This window comes from Myotis yumanensis, unplaced genomic scaffold, assembly GCF_028538775.1.
Source record: "Myotis yumanensis isolate MYYU_CA2020_CCGP unplaced genomic scaffold, mMyoYum1.0.hap1 SCAF_7, whole genome shotgun sequence".
Classification (NCBI taxonomy): Eukaryota; Metazoa; Chordata; class Mammalia; order Chiroptera; family Vespertilionidae; genus Myotis; species Myotis yumanensis.
The window spans coordinates 81,771,085-81,790,479 of NW_027223758.1; the positions used below are offsets into that span (position 1 = coordinate 81,771,085).

General features: G+C 43.9%; 1 protein-coding gene across 3 annotated transcripts in view; it reads left to right on the forward strand.

The window, feature by feature from the left end:
* The first annotated feature begins 1,546 nt into the window (after positions 1–1,546).
* The window catches only part of ARK2N (arkadia (RNF111) N-terminal like PKA signaling regulator 2N), a 75,803-nt gene continuing 57,954 nt past the window's right edge, over positions 1,547–19,395 (forward strand). For 2 of the 3 annotated variants that reach the window (XM_070421091.1, XM_070421095.1), the window contains exon 1: positions 2,029–2,313. The gene's annotated coding sequence lies outside the window, so the exon portion shown is untranslated. Of the gene's footprint in view, positions 1,706–2,028; positions 2,314–19,395 lie in introns of those variants that run through there. The other variant, XM_070421093.1, reaches the window with a different exon arrangement.

Genomic DNA, 19,395 nt, shown 5'->3' on the forward strand with positions numbered 1-19,395 from the left:
GGGGTTGGGGCGCCACCTTCTATCACCCACAGAGCAGGGCCGATCAGGGGGTTGGGGCGCCACCACTGTCACACTCGGGGCAGGGCCGATGGAGAGGTTATGGCTCTACCCTGTCACACACAGAGCAGGGCCTGTAGGGGGCTGGGGGGGGGTTGGTGCGCTGCACCCTGTCACACACAGAGCAGGGCCCATGGGGGGGGGGGGGGTTGGTGCGCTGCACCCTGTCAAACACAGAGCTGCAGGGCAATCAGGGGATTGGGGAGCTCCCCCCTATCAAGCACAGAGCAGGGCAGATAGGGAGGTTGGGGCGCCTTCCCTTGTCACACACAGAGCCGCAGGGCGATCAGGGGGTTTGGGCGCTGCCCCCTGTCATGCTGATCCCAGTGCTGGGAGGCATATTACCCTTTTACTATATAGGATAGATGCCTGGTGCACGGGTGGGGGCTGGCTGGTTTGCCCTGAAGGGTGTCCTGGATCAGGGTGGGGGTCCCCACTGGGGTGCCTGGCCAGTCTGGGTGAGGGGCTGAGGGCTGTTTTCCGGAAGCGAGTGACTGAAGCTTCCTTGTTTTCTTTTTTTTTTTTATTCTGGGCCAGCTTTAGCTCTGAGGCCTCGCAGCTGAAAACATTGATACAATGTTGCTAAAGCCCGGCTTACTGAAAGCCGGTTTCTGGGCTTTTGTTTATTTTCTTATTTGCAACATAGTAGATAGTTGCTTAGAGTTGCAACTGAGAGGCCGGAAAGTGAGGCGGGGAACGTTGGAGTCCAGTAGTCACTGAAGCAAGCAAGCCTCATGTTTGCTTCCAGCTGCCTGGCTGCCGGCCGCCATCTTGGCTGACAGTTAATTTGCATATACTCACTGATTAGCCAATGGGAAGGGTAGCGGTCGTACGCTAATTACCATGTTTCTCTTTTATTAGTGTAGATTATTTTATCAGCTTATTCCTTTAGTTCGTGATGGAAAACTCCCAGGCATACAGGCAGTCGGAATAAATAAGTGATCTGGGGGGAGGGAGCTTAAGGGCTTGGTCTAAAGGGGAGACTGACGCTAATGGGAGTATAGGGCCAGCGCCCTGTTTTCATAATCTCCTCCTAGGGACTGTCACACCAGGTCCCAGCACAGCTCCTGAAAATGTAAATACCTTTTACATTTTTCTCCTCAAACCCCATATTTATTTATCTCTCAAAATCCTGCTTGTAGGGAGCTCAGCCTCTTGGCCATACTTGGACAGTGTGGTTTGTTCTCAGCACCTCTTGTGGCTGCCAGGTGGCCTGTGCCCACTTCACCTTCCCTCCGGGTCCCGAGTCCCCCACGTTTCTTCCATCTCAGACCTCGACAATTCATATTGTGCGCCCGTGCGACCCCCCGCCCCTGGGAGAACGGCAAGTCAGAGGAGTGACTCTGGACTCCGCATGGAGTGCCCAGGTGGAATTTGGGGCGTCTGCAGCGCGCCTAGGGGTGGGCGGAGCGGGTCTCCCTGGCGCACCCTGTATCGCCAGCAGGTGGCGGTCTATCTGTGAGGCCTGCAAGGTACCCGTCCAGAAACTTGAACGGGATGTTGACGGCACTGCGTGAGAAGAGTATAGCCGAGTATCCCCGCGCCGAGGTGGGCATCCTCGAAAAAGCGGGGAGAGAAAGCTGCTTCCTGTTGGAGTTACTCAGGCTTTCAGACGCCACGAGCTTCGCTCAGGAAGGCTTCAGGAGGGGTGAGTACGGAGCTGCGCACGGAAAAGGTAGCTGTCCTTTTCTTAGGGTATTGCCCATAGTTTGTACTGGCTGGCTTTTCGAACCTCCAAGAAAGATTTCTGGAACGGAGCTGCCTAATCAGGTGGAGGGAAATGCGGGGGAAAATCCCGGGAAGCCGCTGACTGCGCGCCCGGCTCTCTGCAGCGGGAGGAGCGCGCGCTTCTCGCCGCCAGATGGCGCTGTCTGGCTTGCCTTTGGCTTCCCGCTCCGGCCCCTGGAGATTCCCGCTGGTGCGGCCGCTCTAGCCGACCCCGCGGGCTCTGTGGTTCCGGGCGGAAGTGAGGCGCCGAGCGGAACGGCCTCTGGTGACATTTTCTCCGGGCGGCGCGGACGAGTGCTGGGGCTAGGTGGTGGTGGAACCTGCGGAGCGGCGAGATTCCCTTTGGCCCCGGCTGGGCTCTGACTGCAACTCTGCGCTCGCCGCCGGGGCCTGTGCTGAGGAGGAGAAGGCGGCAGTGGCCGTCGCGGCCCGAGTCACCGCGGCCCGGAGAGTCCCGGCCGGGTCGGTGCGTGCCCCGACGGGGCGCGCGGAGCGGACGCGGAGGTGCGGCGCCGCCGCGGAGCGCAGGTGAGGCGGGAAGGGGCGCGGGGCAGCGGCCTGGTCGGGGTCTCGGGGAGGGGCCGGGTGGAGTCGGAGGGTGGCGGGCCGCGCGGGTGAGGGATCTGCGGCGCCCGCCGGGGTTGTGACGGGCCCGCTGGCGGGCGCCGGGTGTTCGCACCGGGACTTGGCGGCAGCCGCGGCCCGGGGAGGGACAGACTAGAGGGGTTGCTCGCTCGCTCGCCCGCCGCTGGTGACCCCCTTGTCCTCCGGCTCGGCCGAGTTGGCGGAACGAGCCCCCCTCCCGTTCTCGGGACCGCTTGGGGCCCGGGCGAGGCGCGTTCCCTCCCGGGGGGCTGAGAGGAGGCTGGAGGTGCCGCAGTCCGTGGGCCGCGCGGCGGAGCGACTTTACGGCCCTGGAGTTGCCTTCGCGCAACTTTCCGGCGCCCGGGCGGGCGGGGGAAGCGGCGGCAGCTCTGCCAACTCCGCGGCCCCGCGGCCGGTGCCTGGCGCCGACACCTGCCCCTGCCCCTGCCCCTGCGAGCCGGGCAGCCCGAGCGCCGCGGCTGCGGTGGCCTCGGAGGCAGGAAAGGCTGCCCCGGGCTCGGCGCCGGCTGCCTCCGGGCGCTTTCTTCCCGTCGGCAGACGCCTCTGGTCCACGGGAGGGATGCGTCAGTCTCCAAAATGGGTGTCTTCGGGTGCGTTTGTCAGCTTTATTTAGAAAACCGGCGAGGATGTGAAGTGACGAGCCCCAAGTGAAAGATCATCGTCTTCCCTGACTCTTCCCAGGGCGTTCTCTCCTTTCCCCCATAGCACTTCCTACGGCATGTCTCATGACGCCGACCTCAGTGCATTCTCGGAGCAGCAGCCCCCCCCCCCCCCCCCCAAAAGCACCAGCTCACGTCACTCGTTCTGCCTGGGAAATCGCCCCCTCCGCTGTCACAGAGTAGATGCTCCCTGGTCGGAGGAGTGAACGTCTGTACGTGTTCTCCCGGATGGCACAGCTGGAGCGGTTTATCCTTGGATGTGCTTTTGGTTTCTTGCTTGAACTTTTGCTTTCTGAGTTCTTCCATCCAGTCGGATGCAGATCCCACCGATGGTGCTGTGTCAGGGTTGGCCCGCTTAATGACAAATTCTCCTGGCAGTTTTGCTTAGGCTTTTGTTGTGTCGTGTCGTGAGGCACATGCTAACAGTTTGAATCGCTCCCTTTCTTCTCCTGGGATATCTGAGGGCGGAGGTTCCTAACTTTCTCATGTAGTTTTGCTGGTCCTGGCAATCTGGGTTCTTCCAGGCAGAGCGTTGCCTTTTGGTTTAACAGTCATTTTTAGGGGCCTACGTTTGATAGTTGTTACCTGAAGCCCCGAGGAGTCACAGCACTAACGTTTTTGTTGTTGTTTTTATAGGGAGTGTAATATTTTGGCAGAGTGACCTGGCTAATACAATGTCTAGTTGAGTACTTTATGTTCAGTAAATATAAAATTATGAATTAAGTTTGAATTCAGGAAACTAGATGAGATTTACTGTGATAATCTGTATGTTACTTTAAAAAGAGCTTAAGTGAAATTTCTTGCAGTTCCATGAAATGAGAAATAATATTTTTAGACATTTCTAAATTAGATTCCTTTTCGCTACTACTACTATAATCTTAAAACTTAAAATCGCATCCTTTTCATAATGTAAATATTATAGATGTAAACTTCAAAATAGGTGTATACAATTAGAAAGGGAGGAACATGGTAATTATACCTAGAGCATCAGCTAAATATGATTTCTTAATGGGAAAAATATTTTTCCTGACATCTTTTAGTGAAAAAATGGGAAGGACTGGATTTTGGAGCTGGAAACTTTCTCATTGTTAATTAGCTTCATATTAAGTTCACAGTGTAGCTCTTAATATTACTAATTCATATTAATCTTAAATGCATTTATGAAAGAGTGTCACTATACGTTGTTTTAAAGTCTTCATGATTTATCCAAGACTGATATATTAAAGATAAACTAAGCTTTAGGTGTTTTTAAAAAAATATATTATTTATTGATCTCAGAGGAAGAGAGAGGAAGAGAGAGATAGAAACATCAGTGATGAGAGAGAATCATTGATCGGCTACCTCCTGCACGCCCCCACACTGGAGATGGAGCCCACAACCTGGGCATGTGCCCTGACCAGGAATTGAAACGTGACCTCCTGGTTCCTAGGTCGACGCTCAACCACTGAGCTACACCAGCGGGCTAAGCTTTAAGTTTTAATTTAATGCAGTTTTCTTAGAACTGAGTGCATGTATGTCCTTTAAAGATTTCTTTCTTTTTCTTTTTTTGGTTAATCCTCACCCGAGGATATTTTCCCATTGATTTTTAGGGAGAGTGGAAGAGAGAGGGAAAGACAGAGAGAAATACTGATGTGAGAGAAACACATCAATTGGTTGCCTCCTGCACGGTCCTGACCAGGGTCCGCTGGGGAGGAGCCTGCAACCTAGGTACTTGCACTTGACCATAATGAAACCTGGGACGTTTGGTTCGCAGGCCGATGCTCTATCCACTGAGCCAAACTGGCTAGGGCAAAGGTTTCTATTTTCATAAGTGACATTGGTAGCTTAAGTCTCCTAACTATATGACTAGCAACTTCTGGGAGCTTGTGTAGTCATTATTCAAGGAGTCATTTTGCTGGGATCTTCGATTTTATATGATTTATCCAAGACTGATGTATTAAAGATAAACTAAGCTTTATATATGGGCAATTAAGTTGTTTTTGCTTTTTGTCTTTAAAGTTTGGAATTGGTATATGCCAGAGACCTAAACCCTATGTTTGTAACTTTGGCAAATCACTTTAGAATTTTCTAATTTTTCTGCATGTAACTGGGGACACGTTTACTGAATTGACAATACTTGAGAAAACCTGTAACAGATGAAAAACGTACAATGGTATGTTTTCTTTTGAACCATACTGATTTCAGTCTTCTCTTATTTAGGAAAGAGTTTGGGGCCAAATAAAGTTTCTTGGGTAGCTGTAATTAAATAGTAAAAATGAAATAGATACATTAATAACCGAGTAGAAAGCCGAGACTATAGAAAGTGGGAAGAACTTTTGAGAAAACACAGACAACAAAACATTCAGGTGGCACCTCTTTATTCTTACAGTACTAACTTATTGATCATTTACTGTGTGCCAGTAGTACTCTAGTTGCTAGAGCTGTAGTGATGAATAAGACTGACAGGATCCTGATGGTATAGGAACTTACACATTTAAACCTGAGGTTTGAAGTAGATTTCAGGTGTGCATTCTAGGCTAAAGAACTGCAAAGTCATGAGTATTAATGATCTTGAATGGTTAAGTGTGTCCAAGTGCCTTGAGTTTACAGAAGGATAGGTAGGGTAGAAGGAGGTAGGGCCAGTTTCTGAGAGTAACAGCACCTTAGTCTGCTAATGAGTTATTATTTCTTTGGGGGGAAGGGGTGGAACTCAGGAGGAACATAAAAGATGAGATAGGCATTCCTATTGAAAGATTTTTCTTTTTTGGTGAATTTCTTTTCTCTTTTTAAAAAATACATTTTTTTGATTTTTTACAGTGTGGAAGAGAGAGGGATAGAGAGTTAGAAACATCGATGAGAGAGAAACATCGATCAGTTGCCTCCTGCACACTCTTTACTGGGGATGTGCCCGCAACCAAGGTACATGCCCTTGATCGAAATTGAACCTGGGACCCTTCAGTCCGCAGGCCGATGCTCTATCCACTGGGCCAAACTGATTAGGGCTTATATATATACTAGAGGCCCGATGCACGAAATTCGTGCAAGAGGCTTGGCCCCCTCCTGCTGTGGTGGTCACCTCTGCCTCAGCCCCCACCACTGCGGCTTCATCTGGAAGATCGTCTGGAAGGATGTCCAGAAGGACATCAGTCTAATTAGCATATTACGCTTTTATTACTATAGATGTGTGTGTTGATTTCAGAGAGGAATGGAGGAGAGAGAGCGAAACAGTGATGAGAGAGAATCATTGATTGGCTGCCTCCTGCACATCCCCCACTGGGGAACAAGCACACAAGCCAGGCATGTGCCCTTAACCAGAATCTAACCTGGGACCCTTCAGTCTGCAGGCCGATGCTCTGTTTACAGAGCCAAACCAGCTAGGGCGAAAGATTTTTCTTTAGCCTTCATTTCAGTGAGTAGAGACTTTATGGTTTTATTTTTTTTATTTTGGGTTGATTCTTTCATAGTTATTTTTTAGTTGTCAAATATCTGTTAAATTTAAATTTGACTGTTATCACGGAACTTTTAAAAATCCTTAGCCATTATCTTTAATTTTACCTACTTTCCTCTACTCTTTAAGGACTCATGATTGCATTTAAGGGAAGTACAATAAACAGTGTTTTCAGCTTCTGTGTGGGCAGTTTTTCTCAGTAGAAGTGGGATTGATGTTCATTTAGTCAGTTTTTTCACACTCTGCCTACATGTCCTTGTGGTAAAAGAAGGAGCAGGGTGAAACTAAAAAGTAAGTATCTTGCTTTCCCTGGCCAGTGTGGCTCAGTTGGTTGGAGTATCATCCCATACACCAAAAAAGGTTGTAGATTCAATTATCAGTCAGGGTACATACCTAGGTTGTGGGTTTGAACCCCAGTTATGGCATTTACAGGAGGTAACCAATGTTTCACATCTATGTTTTTCTCCTCCTCCTCCTCCTCGTACAAAGATAAAAGAAATAATTTCTGTCCAGGGAACTCAAATGTAGTGATCTAGATGATTTTTAAGTTTCTTTCCTGCTCTAAAATGTAGAGAAGAAAAGTAGGAGAAAAAAGTACTGTATAATAAAATAGCTATAGTATGGAGTTAGTCTTTTCCTTTATAAAATCATTTTAAATAAGGTATTGGAAGATAGCTCTTTTCTTAAATGGGTCTCTAAGCTTGAATTGATTGGAGTCTTTAAAAAAAATTAATTTCTTTTTTTATTATTTAAAGTATTACATATGTCCGTCCCGTTCCCCCCCCCCCAAGGACAAGCCTCCACCGCCCCAGTGTCCAGATCCTGATTGGAGTCTTGAATGTTCTTTTTGAACTGCCAGTTCATTTACAAAATACTTTTTACTCTGCCTGGAATTCTTGTCAATGTATTAGTAAATCAGTTCTGATTGTTGTTCAAAGAGGAATGAAATTAAATCTTTTAAAACTTATACAAAAAAACCCCCAAACACTTATACAGCCATTCCCATGAATCTGGATGAACTAGGATTGTGTTTAGGTAATATAGAAATTAAAGTTTTCATTAGCATGGTTAGCATTAGGGAAACAAGATATCGCAGCAATCAGTGGAAGTTGTTTTTTTACTGAGTTGACTGGTTAAAAAACAACAGCACTTTTATGATGTCCAGAGTTAGCGTTTTGTTAGTGCCTTATAATTAGAGAAAGGTATTGTTGGGGAGAGGGAAGTTGGGTGTGGACTAAAACTCTAGGAAAACAGGACTGTTTTCGTTTCTGTATTAAGAACAAAAACCTCATGTGGTTAAGATTTTAAGTAGTATCCTGTCTGCCTTAGTTTTAACCCAGCATATGAAAGTATAGTGTATTCTTCAATCAACATTTTATCATCAAAGTTTTCCCATTATTTTTCTGCACTGTAATCCACTAAATAATTTGCCATGAGCCTGAGGGCATGTATAGTGGATAGGTTTTTAGCAACATATATTTTGGGGACCTCAGGTCCCAGCATGTGGTGATCCATCTTTATGTGTACTGTCTTCTGAGAGAGATACAAAATGGCCTGAACAGAATTCTAGGAGGAAACCTAGAACCTGTGTTTTAAATTATTCTTGATTTACACTATTGGTGCTTTTGAGTTTTTATTTTATTTTATTTTATTTTTTTAATATATTTTATTGATTTTTTACAGAGAGGAAGGGAGAGAGATAGTTAGAAACATCGATGAGAGAGAAACATCGATCAGCTGCCTCCTGCACATCACCCACTGGGGATGCGCCCGCAACCCAGGTACATGCCCTTGACCGGAATCGAACCCGGGACCTTTCAGTCCGCAGGCCGACGCTCTATCCACTGAGCCAAACCGGTTTCGGCTGCTTTTGAGTTTTTAGAGGTCCTTTCATTAGCCACTGTGCATTTTTTGCATTTGATAACACCCTTGCCTTCTTATTTGATGTTATTTTATATGCAGTCCTGGTACTGGGCCAGATACATGTCAGTAGTAGTAGTATCTGCCATATGAAGTGATTTGAGCAGCCATTATCACTCTTGACCTATTTATAGAGCTTATATCAGTGGAGAAAAGTTGGTTGGCAAGCAAGCAAAACTCTCTTCCCATGGTTGCAATCTCAGAATTTATATTTTAGTTTCGCTTAAGCCAGATCATTGAACTGCATTAATTTTTAGTGATCCCTTTCTGTACACTAACCTTTTAGCACTCCAGTTTCTTAACTCCTGAAGGAAAAATACCAAATAACTATTATCACACTGAAAAATAATTGGGGCAATAATTTCTTAATATCATGATATTTGGGGTTCAGATTTCTCTACAGTGGGGCCTTGACTTACGAGTTTAATTCGTTTTGTGACGGAGCTCGCAACTCAAATTACTCGTATGTCAAATCTTAAAGTGAACAAGTGAGACAGGTGATGCTGGGCTGATGTTGTGGCGTTCACTGTGACGTTCGCTGCGCCAACTAGTGGTGGGGTATCTGAAGCTGGCTCGTAACCCGAATTTTAGCTCGCAACTCAAAGCAAAAAATCGGCCGAGAGACAGCTCGTATCTCGAAAAACTCGATTAGTCGGGACACTCGTAAGTCAAGGCCCCACTGTATTTTATAAATGTGTTTTTACAGTCATTCAAATCACGAGTCAAATAAGATCAGTGCATTGTGTGGTTTTTTTTGTTTTTTTAAAAATATATTTTATTGATTTTTTACAGAAAGGAAGGGAGAGGGATAGAGAGTTAGAAACATCGATGAGAGAGAAACATCGATCAGCTGCCTCCTGCACACCCTCTACTGGGGATGTGCCCGCAACCCAGGTACATGCCCTTGACCGGAATTGAACCTGGGACCCTTGAGTCCGCAGGCTGATGCTCTGTCCACTGAGCCAAACTGCTTAGGGCATGTGCATTGTTTTATAATCTATAGGTTCCCTTCCATTTCTTATTCCTGGCAAATTATTTGTTAAATAAACAAGAGTTTTCCCAGTTTGAATTTGCCACTTACATTCCTATGGTGTTATTAAACACATTCCTCTGCCCCCCTGGGTTTCTTGTTAATTGGTATTAGGTTTAGAGGCTTGATCAAATTTGGTTTCTATGAGGTATATTCTCTCTCATTTTTTCCTTTGAGGGAAAAATGCTTTATAGATGATGTTGAGTACTTGTATCAGGAAGCACATAATGTTTGGTTTTCTGTGGTGTTAGCAGCTGTTGATGCTTATTGCCTAGCTCCATTAATTTATTACTCATAATTTCTCTAAATGCCTTTTATCATTCCTAGTTCTGAGTTTTTTATATTGTATCTTATTTATAGCCTGTTCAACCTCTTTGAGAGCTAAGTGAAGGGAAGAGTTGCTGTGGAGAAAAGAGCCATTTTCTATATTGTAATTCTGTAGTGTTTTTAATTCAGTCCTGATCTTTGGTTCCTGCACTGTTCCACATTATCCAGGCTACAACTTCTCAGTGAAAAAACTAACCCCAGATCCTGACTCAAAATTGGGAAGATGTCCTTCGAAATGAGAATTTTTGTTTTGTAATATTGGTGTTTGTTTAAGATAAGAGTACTGTTGTCATTAAGTTAGTATTTATAATAAGAATTAAAAAGGGGTTAATTTTTATATTTCAAAAGATTTGGGAACATCACTGTTACAGATGCAATATAATCTGTTAGACCAGTGGTTCTTAACCTTCCTAATGCTGTGACCCTTTAATACAGTTCCTCATGGTGTGGTGACCCCCAATTTCATTGTTACAAATTGAACATAATTAAAGCATAGTGATTAATCACAAAAACAATATGTAATTATATATGTGTTTTCCAATGGTCTTAGGTGACCCCTGTGAAAGAGATGTTCGACCCCCAAAGGGGTCGCAACCCAAAGGTTGAGAACTGCTGTTCTAGACCTAAATATCTGGGGAGGTGGGGCTTAATTTTGTTTCTTAGTAAGATACTGCTCTTCTTCGGTTTTGTAGTGTCTGTTTTTTGCATCTTTATGCATAAATACACAATCATTTGATAATACATATAAATGTAAGGAAACAGCTTTATTAGACTATTTGCAGTATGTCAATTTTGTCTTATGTTTTTACTAGAGGCCTGGTGCACGAAATTCGTGCACGGGGGGTGGGGTGGTGGGGTGGTGGTGGTCCCCTCAGCCCGGCCTGCTCCCTCTCCAATCTGGGACCCCTTGGTGGATGTCTGGGACCGCGGGACAGGTGGCTTGTCCCTCTCCTGGGCCACAGACGCAGGTGCAGCCACTGGCACCCGGGACTGTGGGGTGGGCGGCTTGTCCCTGTCCCGAGCCGCAGCCCCAGTCGCTGGTGTCTGGGACTGCAGGGCGTGCGGCTTGTCCCTCTCCCGGGCCGTAGCCTGGCTGGTCCCCATTCCTCTCTCCCCAGTGTTGAGTGTCTGAGCTGTTACAGCGTGATAGTGTGAGGGTGTGATGACCATTTGCATATTAGCTCTTTATTATTTAGGATGTGGAAAGATAAAAGGAGAGTTACTGTCAGAAATTGTGTTGATTCTTTGTAATGGGAAAACATATCTATATATTTAATATGTTTTTATAAATTTCAGAAAGAGGCGGGGGTGGGGGAAAACATCAATGAGAGACATCAACTTTGGTTGGCTGCCTCTTCTACATGTCCCTCCACTGGGGATTGAACGCAAAACCTGGGCATGTGTCCTGATCAGGAATCGAACAGTTGACCTCTTGGTGCATGGGTTGACACTCAACCACTGAGCCACACTGGCCGGGCTGGAATATATATATATATGTGTGTGTGTGTGTGTGTGTGTATGTGTGTATATGTGTGTATATATATATATATAAATATATTTTATTGATCTCCTACAGAGAGAAAGGGAAAGGGACAGAGAGTTAGAAACATTGACCAGAGAGAAGAATCGATCAGCTGCCTCCTGCACACCCCCTACTGGGGATGTGCCTGCAACCAAGGTACATGCCCTTGGCTGGAATGGAACCTGGGACCCCTCAGTCCGCAGGCTGACGCTCTATCCAGTAAGCCAAACCAGCTAGGGCTGGAATATATTTTTATATGCAAGTCAGTAGTACTTAGTTTTAACCCTTTGCACTCCGAACCATTCTGGACATTGGCTACCAGCTACTCGATGCTACTTTGCGGCGGAAACGTGCATTTACAGACCCTTGTATTATTTAGTATAATTTTGGAACCAAGTAACGTATTATAATGATATTGGACTTATATGAATTGGGTGACATCGAGGAATGTATATTTGCAAAAAAAACAATATTTTATTGTTTATAATTTTGTACAGTATGATAAGTTTTGTAACACTCCCCAATATGCATTGCAGGCTGATTAGTGCATGTTTGACAGTAATAAGTGGTTTGACGCTTGCCACCAGGTGTTTTCCTGTTAGAACACACAATGCAGTCCCGTTTTCTTTGTCCCACATCGGGAATATGTAGTTTATTGTTTAATCTATTGTCTGCAGAAGATGTGGATGGACGCGTTCTCGATACACGAAAATCGCCCTTTAATTGGTCAACGAGTGTCTTGACAAACTTGTGGTGTGTCATTGGCGTTTCATTACTTGTTTGTTTTTCGATGCGATACATTATGTATGAGTTTATCACACACATTTCCAACCCCCCAAAAAATAACTTCCTCCACCATTTGAGCGATTTACGGAGGAAACAATACGTCGAAGCATATTGATCCGCACGATCCGCACCACCCATATTTGCCGTATATTCTAACACCATTTCAGGCTTACTGACTGTTACGATATGTCCACCATGTAATGTTCTCTGGGTAGATTGTAGGTTTGTGTTATAATAATTGGTGAGCATGGTAATAATTCTTTTATCTTTCCACGCAAGAAGCGTAGTATTATTCTTTCTGTATGCAACTGTTTCTTTCCAATTTCTTTTTTGGCATAATTGTTTGTCTCTTTTATTATGCTGTCTACTAATTCTTCAGTAAAATATAATGTGAAATAGTCTATGGGCTCTTTTATGTTACTCAGGACTTGTGGTCCGGCTATTTCTTCGTGTAAATCAAAATTTATCGTGGCTGGAGGAACGTCCGATTCGGTAACATCTTCCCACTCTTCACTTGACGATACGTTGTCATGTTGCCGTGTGTTTTCTTCCGTACTACTATTATCGCTTTCGCTATCTATGCGAACAGTTCGTCGCCTTCTAGGTTGAACGATATCACTATCACTGCTGTCGTTTTGTTCTACAGTTAGTCTTTCTAACGTGTCTGTATAGAGGTCTATCTGGAGCTCATCTTCACTACTACTTGTGTCATGAGACTCATTCGTGGTTGGACGCTTTGCCATTGTTCTAATAAAAAATATAAATAAATGCATGGGTTGAAAATTTCTAATTGTTATTACTAACTGACAAGATGATATTTACCAAAATAGCTTTCACCAAACAATTTATTCACTAAGAAAAGAATCACTTTTCCGATTTTCTCCTCGTTAGATCTATGTGCACTGCTCGAAGCTTCAAACCAAAATGAGCTCAGCTTTAAAAATCTTTTCCTCCAGATGTAGACTTGTTTATTTGTAATTATATATCTCACTATACAGTGCGCCCTATGTTCGAAAACCGACCTTTCTTCTACAAACTCCCCTTATCGCTCTTTTCAAGTGGCGTTGCGAAGTGCTCGGACCGTCGTGAACACGCATCTCACGTTCTCGTCCGACACAAAACCCGCTGACATTTCTTGTATATATCTTAGTAATTTTACGATATTTTGATTTAATTTCTTGTGCCATTTCAAGATAAAACTTCAGGGAAACATGCATGTCTCAAAAAGTTGCGTTGAAATAACTCAATTCCCCGTAATCACTAATAAACTGCAATGTCCCCTGAGAGGGGACATCCGAGTGATATGCTAGAATTCCGATGTCCCCTGAGAGGGGACAGCAGAGTGCAAAGGGTTAAGCAAACAAAAGATTTCATTAGTAGTCTTGGTGATTTTTAAAAGTGATTGAGTTCATCAATTCAAATACTTATTAAATATTATGTGTTAGAAACTGTGAGTGAACTGAAGATGATTAACATAATAATCCCTGTTTTAACCTAATCTCTCTCTAAGGAGATGGTAATATAATGGGGCTGAGGGGAGTGAGTGAAAACATTTACATAATTAACTTGGAGGCAGAAATTCTAAGGTTAGCTATATTCCTGTAGGCCAGTGTTTCTCAACCTGTGTGTCGCCAACCTGGGGATCGAACAACCCTTTCACAGGGGTCGCCTAAGATCATCAGAAAACACATATATAATTACATATTGTTTTTGTGATTAATCACTATGCTTTAATTATGTTCAATTTGTAACAATGAAAATACATCCTGCATATCAGATATTTACATTACGATTCATAACAGTAGCAAAATTAGTTATGAAGTAGCAATGAAAATAATTTTATGGTTGTGGGTCACCACAACATGAGGAACTGTATTAAAGGGTTGTGGCATTAGGAAGGTTGAGAACCACTGCTGTAGGCAGTTTCATGGCTTTCTTTTGTTTTAAAAGTCCCATCCATTTAAGAAGTAAGTGGTTTTTTTTGTTTTGTTTTCTTTTTTTTATCCTTACCTGAGGATATATATATTTTTCCCATTGATTTTTAGAGAGAATGGAAGAGAGGAAGAGAAACAGTGAAAGAGAAACATTATGTGAGAGAGAGACATCAATTGGTTGCCTCCTTCATGCCCAACCAGCACTGGGGATTTAAGCTGCAATGTGGGTACATGCCCTTGACGGTGCCGGAAGCCGGTCCATCCTTGCTGCTTGACACAGTCGCTGCAGGAAAGAAACATCTGCACAGTATATGTTTCAAGGGACCTGGCATATATAGCATACTGTTCTTAATATGTTTGCTCCCCTTAGCGCTATGTGTTTTTGTTGGCACCTTTTTTTTAAATTTTTATTAAATCTTTATTGTTCAGATTACATTTGTTCCTCTTTTTTTCCCCCCCATAACTCCCCTCCTCCCAGTTCCTGCCCCACCCTCCACCCTCACTCCCCACCCACTGTCCTCATCCATAGGTGCACGATTTTTGTCCAGTCTCTTCCCCCATCTCCCATTCCCCTTTCCCCCCCAAGAATAGTCAGTCCATTCCCTTTCTATGTCCCTGATTCATTATAATCACCAGTTCATTCTGTACATCAGATTATTTATTCACTTGATTCTTAGATTCACTTGTTGATAGATGCATGTTTGTTGTTCACAATTTGTATCTTTACCTTTTTCTTCTTCCTCTTCTTAAAGGATACCTTTCAGTATTTCGTGTAATACTGGTTTAGTGGTGATGAACTCCTTTAGCTTTTCCTTATCTGTGAAGCTCTTTATCTGACCTTCAGTTCTGAATGATAGCTTTGCTGGATAAAGTAATCTTGGTTGTAGGTTCTTGGTATTCAGCACTTTGAATATTTCTTGCCATTCCCTTCTGGCCTGCAAAGTTTCTGTTGAGAAATCAGCTGACAGTCATATGGGTATTCCCTTGTAGGTAATTGAGTCTCTTTCTCTTGCTGCTTTTAAGATTCTCTCTTTGTCTTTTGCTCTTGGCATTTTAATGATGATGTGTCTTGGTGTGGTCCTCTTTGGATTCCTTTTGTTTGGGGTTCTCTGCGCTTCTTGGACCTGTAAGTCCATTTCTTTCACCAGGTGGGGGAAGTTTTCTGCCATTATTTCTTCAAATAGGTTTTTAATATCTTGCTGTCTCTCATCTTCTGGCACCCCTATTATTCTGATGTTTGTACGCTTGAAGCTGTCCCAGAGGCTCCTTACACTATCTTCGTATTTTCGGATTTTTTTTTCCTTTTGCTTTTCCGGTTGGGTGTTTTTTGCTTCTTCGCATTTCAAATCTTTGACTTGATTCTTGCGCTCCTCTGGTCTGCTATTGGGTGTCTGTATAATATGCTTTATTTCAGTCCGTGTATGCTTAATTTCTAGTTGTTTCTTTATCATAGCATCGAGGGTCTCATTAGTTTTCATGAGTCTCTCATCAAGTTTATTGGCTGCTTCTAGCACATTATTGCAAGCCCTCAAAATTGCGTTTTTTAGCTCCATATCCTCCATTTCTGTCATGTTTTTTTGTCTCTGCATCTTTTATGCTTTCTTGGTGCACCCCCTTGTGGACTTTGTGCGCAGTCTTGTTCTAGTTAAGCCTTGATTGTTGTAGTTAATACTAGAGGGATTTGACTACCAGGCCGACTGGCTGTGAGAATCAGCTGTGTGGAAAACTTCTGTCCTCTGGGGAGGTGCTAATCTAGCCTTTGCCTGAGGCGATCCGGCAAATGGCTCTGTGCAGGGCTTGGGCCGAGGGAGCAGTTATGGCTGCTCTCAGTCCCGTTCCCAGAGGCTCTGCTTCTCAGAACCCCAGCAAGGGCTGCAAATCTCGGAGAGAAGGCTGCCCTCACGTTTCAACTGATGCCAGACAATCCCGCTTCTCCCATTTGAGTCTGAGTCCCTAGAAACTCGCCCGGATCTGGAGCTCAGAGTCTGAGACTCCCTCCTGATTGAAAACGACAACCGCGCACTCAGCCACCAGCCCGCTTTTTGCGCGCACCTCCGCACCTTTAAATTTTCCACACTGCGCCTCTTCTGAGCCTCGGTATGCTGTTGTCTTTCCTTCTAGTTGAAGAGTCTGTCCTCGGTCAGCCTTCCTGTGGTTCTGGGTGATGTCCGTTCCGTCTTTTAGTTGTATTTTTGAAGCGGTTGTTTGCCGCAGCAATCTCAGGTGTTTGCCTATGCCGCCATCTTGGTCTCTCCAGCGCTATGTGTTTTAACCAAGGTCACCTCTCTGAGAAAGGTTGTTTCCCCAGGTAGGGATTTTTCCCTGAAGTTAGGGAGGGAATAAAATCCCTTAACTAGTGCCAGGCGGGTAGTTAATCACTTTAACTATGAACAATCACGCTTAAGCTACATAATCTTTACTCCCTGGAATGGAGATAAGAAACGCCTTAACCTTTGGAATGAAAATTGACAGGATTAAAATCAACTGGTATAAATACAGATGTAACAAGACAATAAACATCAGATCCTGACCAGAACTTCGCTGGAGATCCTGGCCAGAACTTGGCTGGAGTTCCTGGCTAGAGATCCTGGCTAGACTGCTGATCAACTGAATGCTGTCTCCGTGTCTTTCCTTCATCGCCGACTCCGTCCACACCTTTGGGGATCCCTGGACCTGCTAGGGTCGGACCCCAGCATGACGGGAATCAAACTCACGACCCATCAGTCCTTGGGCTGATGCTCTGACCACTGAGCCAAACCAGCTAGTGCAAGAACTAAGTGTCTTTACAGCAGTTTAAAAAATAGTCCAATTGCTTTGAGTTTTAGTGCTAGGAGTGCATCATTTTTGACTCTCAGATTCAGCAGTAAACATGCATAGTTGAATATTTAAACTGTAAGTCAGCTAAGGGTTTTGAAGCTAAGCCCATTAAAAAATAACTTTTAAAAATGTGTTTATACTAGACTAGAGCCCCCCCACCACCCCTTCGCCCACACTGCCCTCCCCTGCCTACCTGGTCGCCCACAACCGCCCTCCCCTGCTGCAACCTGCGATGCAGAGCGGAGCTGTGGGACCCCCAGGCCTCACTGTGTGGAGTGGCTGCCACGCCCCGCCTCCACGCCGCGCGGCCACCATCTTGTGATGGCGAGGGCACGAGGACCACTTAGGCTTTTATTAGTAGATTGTTGGAGGCTATTTAAACTGCAACTCTATTGTCGAATAACTACTCCCTCTTTATTTTTTAATTGAATTTTAGAGAGAGAAAAGAGAGAAACATTGATGTGAGAGCAAAACATCAATTGGTTGTCTCCCACACACCCTCTCCTAAGGATTGAGCCCACAACCAGAGCATGTGCTCTGTCCAGAATTGAACTGGCAACCTTTCCGTGCACAGGTTGAACACCCATCCAACTGTACCACACTGGCCAGGGCAACTCTTTCACACTTTATATTGCATAGTTTTTATTTTTATTGATTAACCATTTGGTGTGCCTTGGGCATAATTTAAAATAAGCACATGGGAAACTACAGTTTTCTTCCAATATAAAGATAACAAACAATGGTGGTTGTGTAGTTTATATAAAATTAATCAAAACAATGGATGTTTTGTTTTTAGTAAAAATTTTCAAAGAAGTTTTGTTTACTTTCTGAAGTGTAAAATGTAGGTATGCCTTAATTTATATACAATATATATTCTTGTATATTTTTTGGGAAAGCCAAATTTTAAATAACAAACTTCAAATACATTAGGAAAATGTGTTTTAAAGGGGTCTATATTAAAACCTTACCTTTTATTTATTTTTTTAAAATATATTTTATTGATTTTTTTGCAGAGAGGAAGGGAGAGAGAGAGAGAGTTAGAAACATCAATGAGCGAGAAACATCGATCAGCTGCCTCCTGCACATCTCCTACTGGGGATGTGCCCGAAACCCCGGTACATGCCCTTGACCGGAATCGAACCTGGGACCTTTCAGTCCGCAGGCCGACGCTCTATCCACTGAGCCAAACCGGTTTCGGCTAAAACCTTACCTTTTAAATATGTAACCTAATTTAACTTTTGTAAAGATTCAGAGGTTCAGAACTTTTATTTTGGTTAGAGGAAGCTACTTGTGTAGTGTGATCTAGTCTTAGCTTACGAAGCAGGTTGGAAATTCAGAAACTGTTCTAAATATACCTGTCTAAGTTTATCTAAATATATCTTTGCTATTGACCTACATGTTCTTTTCTTAGAAATGAGGATTATACTTTTCAGGTTAACTATGAGCCATAATTAATAAAAATAATTAAAGTGTTCCCCAACCCTAGCCCATTTAGTTCAGTAGATAAAGTGTTGGGGGGCCTGTGGACTAAAGGGTCCCATGTTCGATTTTGGCCAAGGGCACATGTCCGGATTGCGAGCTCGATCCCTGCCATTAGGGGGCGTGCGGGAGGTAGCCAATCAATGATTCTCATCATTGATGTTTCTATCTCTCTAACCCTCTCCCTTCCTCTCTGAAATCAATAATAAAAAAAAATGTTCCCCAAACCTAAATAGAATTGTTTAGATAATGTTAGTATGGATAGACCACTTTTAAAATGACAACTTAAAAAAAAAATCCTACAAATAATGCAATAACACATTCATTGATTTTAAAATATATATATATTTTTATTGATTTCAGAGAGAGAAACATCAATGATGAGAGAGAATCATTGATTGGCTGCCTCCTGCACACCCCACACTGGGGATTGAGCCCACAACCTGATTCTGGGTGGGTCTATGCCATGACCGGGAGTTGAACCATGACCTCCTGGTTCGCAGGTTGACGCTCAACCACTGAGCCAAGCTGGCTGGATCAATTTTATCTTTTTTTAATCACTAGTGTCTGAAGCAGTTTTTTAGTGGGTTTTATTTTAAGCTGAAATTGCCTTTTATCTTTTTGCTTTTTAAAATATCACTTGAAACTTTTTGAAAACTTTGAGGTCTTGGATAATTAATTCATGGTTGAGTATTTATGCTGTATCTAAAATTGATCAACAGCACCAGTAGTGCCACTTAGAAGCACTAGTTTTCCAATGCTGAGAAGCAAAGGCCACGGTAATGCAGATTGTTCTTATGTTGCCTTTTTCATAAAGTCTATAAGTAGAGCCATTAATGCAGTGGTTTTTCTGTATGCTATGACCCTAGCTCCTATGAAAATGTTTATGCAGAAGATAACTGTAGTGTGTGCACAGACACATACACAGTAGCTTTACATGCCTTTTTTAAAAAGCAAAAATGAGATTTAGTAGGTTCATTTAACTGTGATAAGTTCAATATGCAACTGGCTTCTGGCCTAGTTGGATCTAGGAACTCACTTGATAACAGCACTATTTTTCTCCCTTTGTGTACTGGTTCTTTACTGCTTTTTTTTTTTTTTAA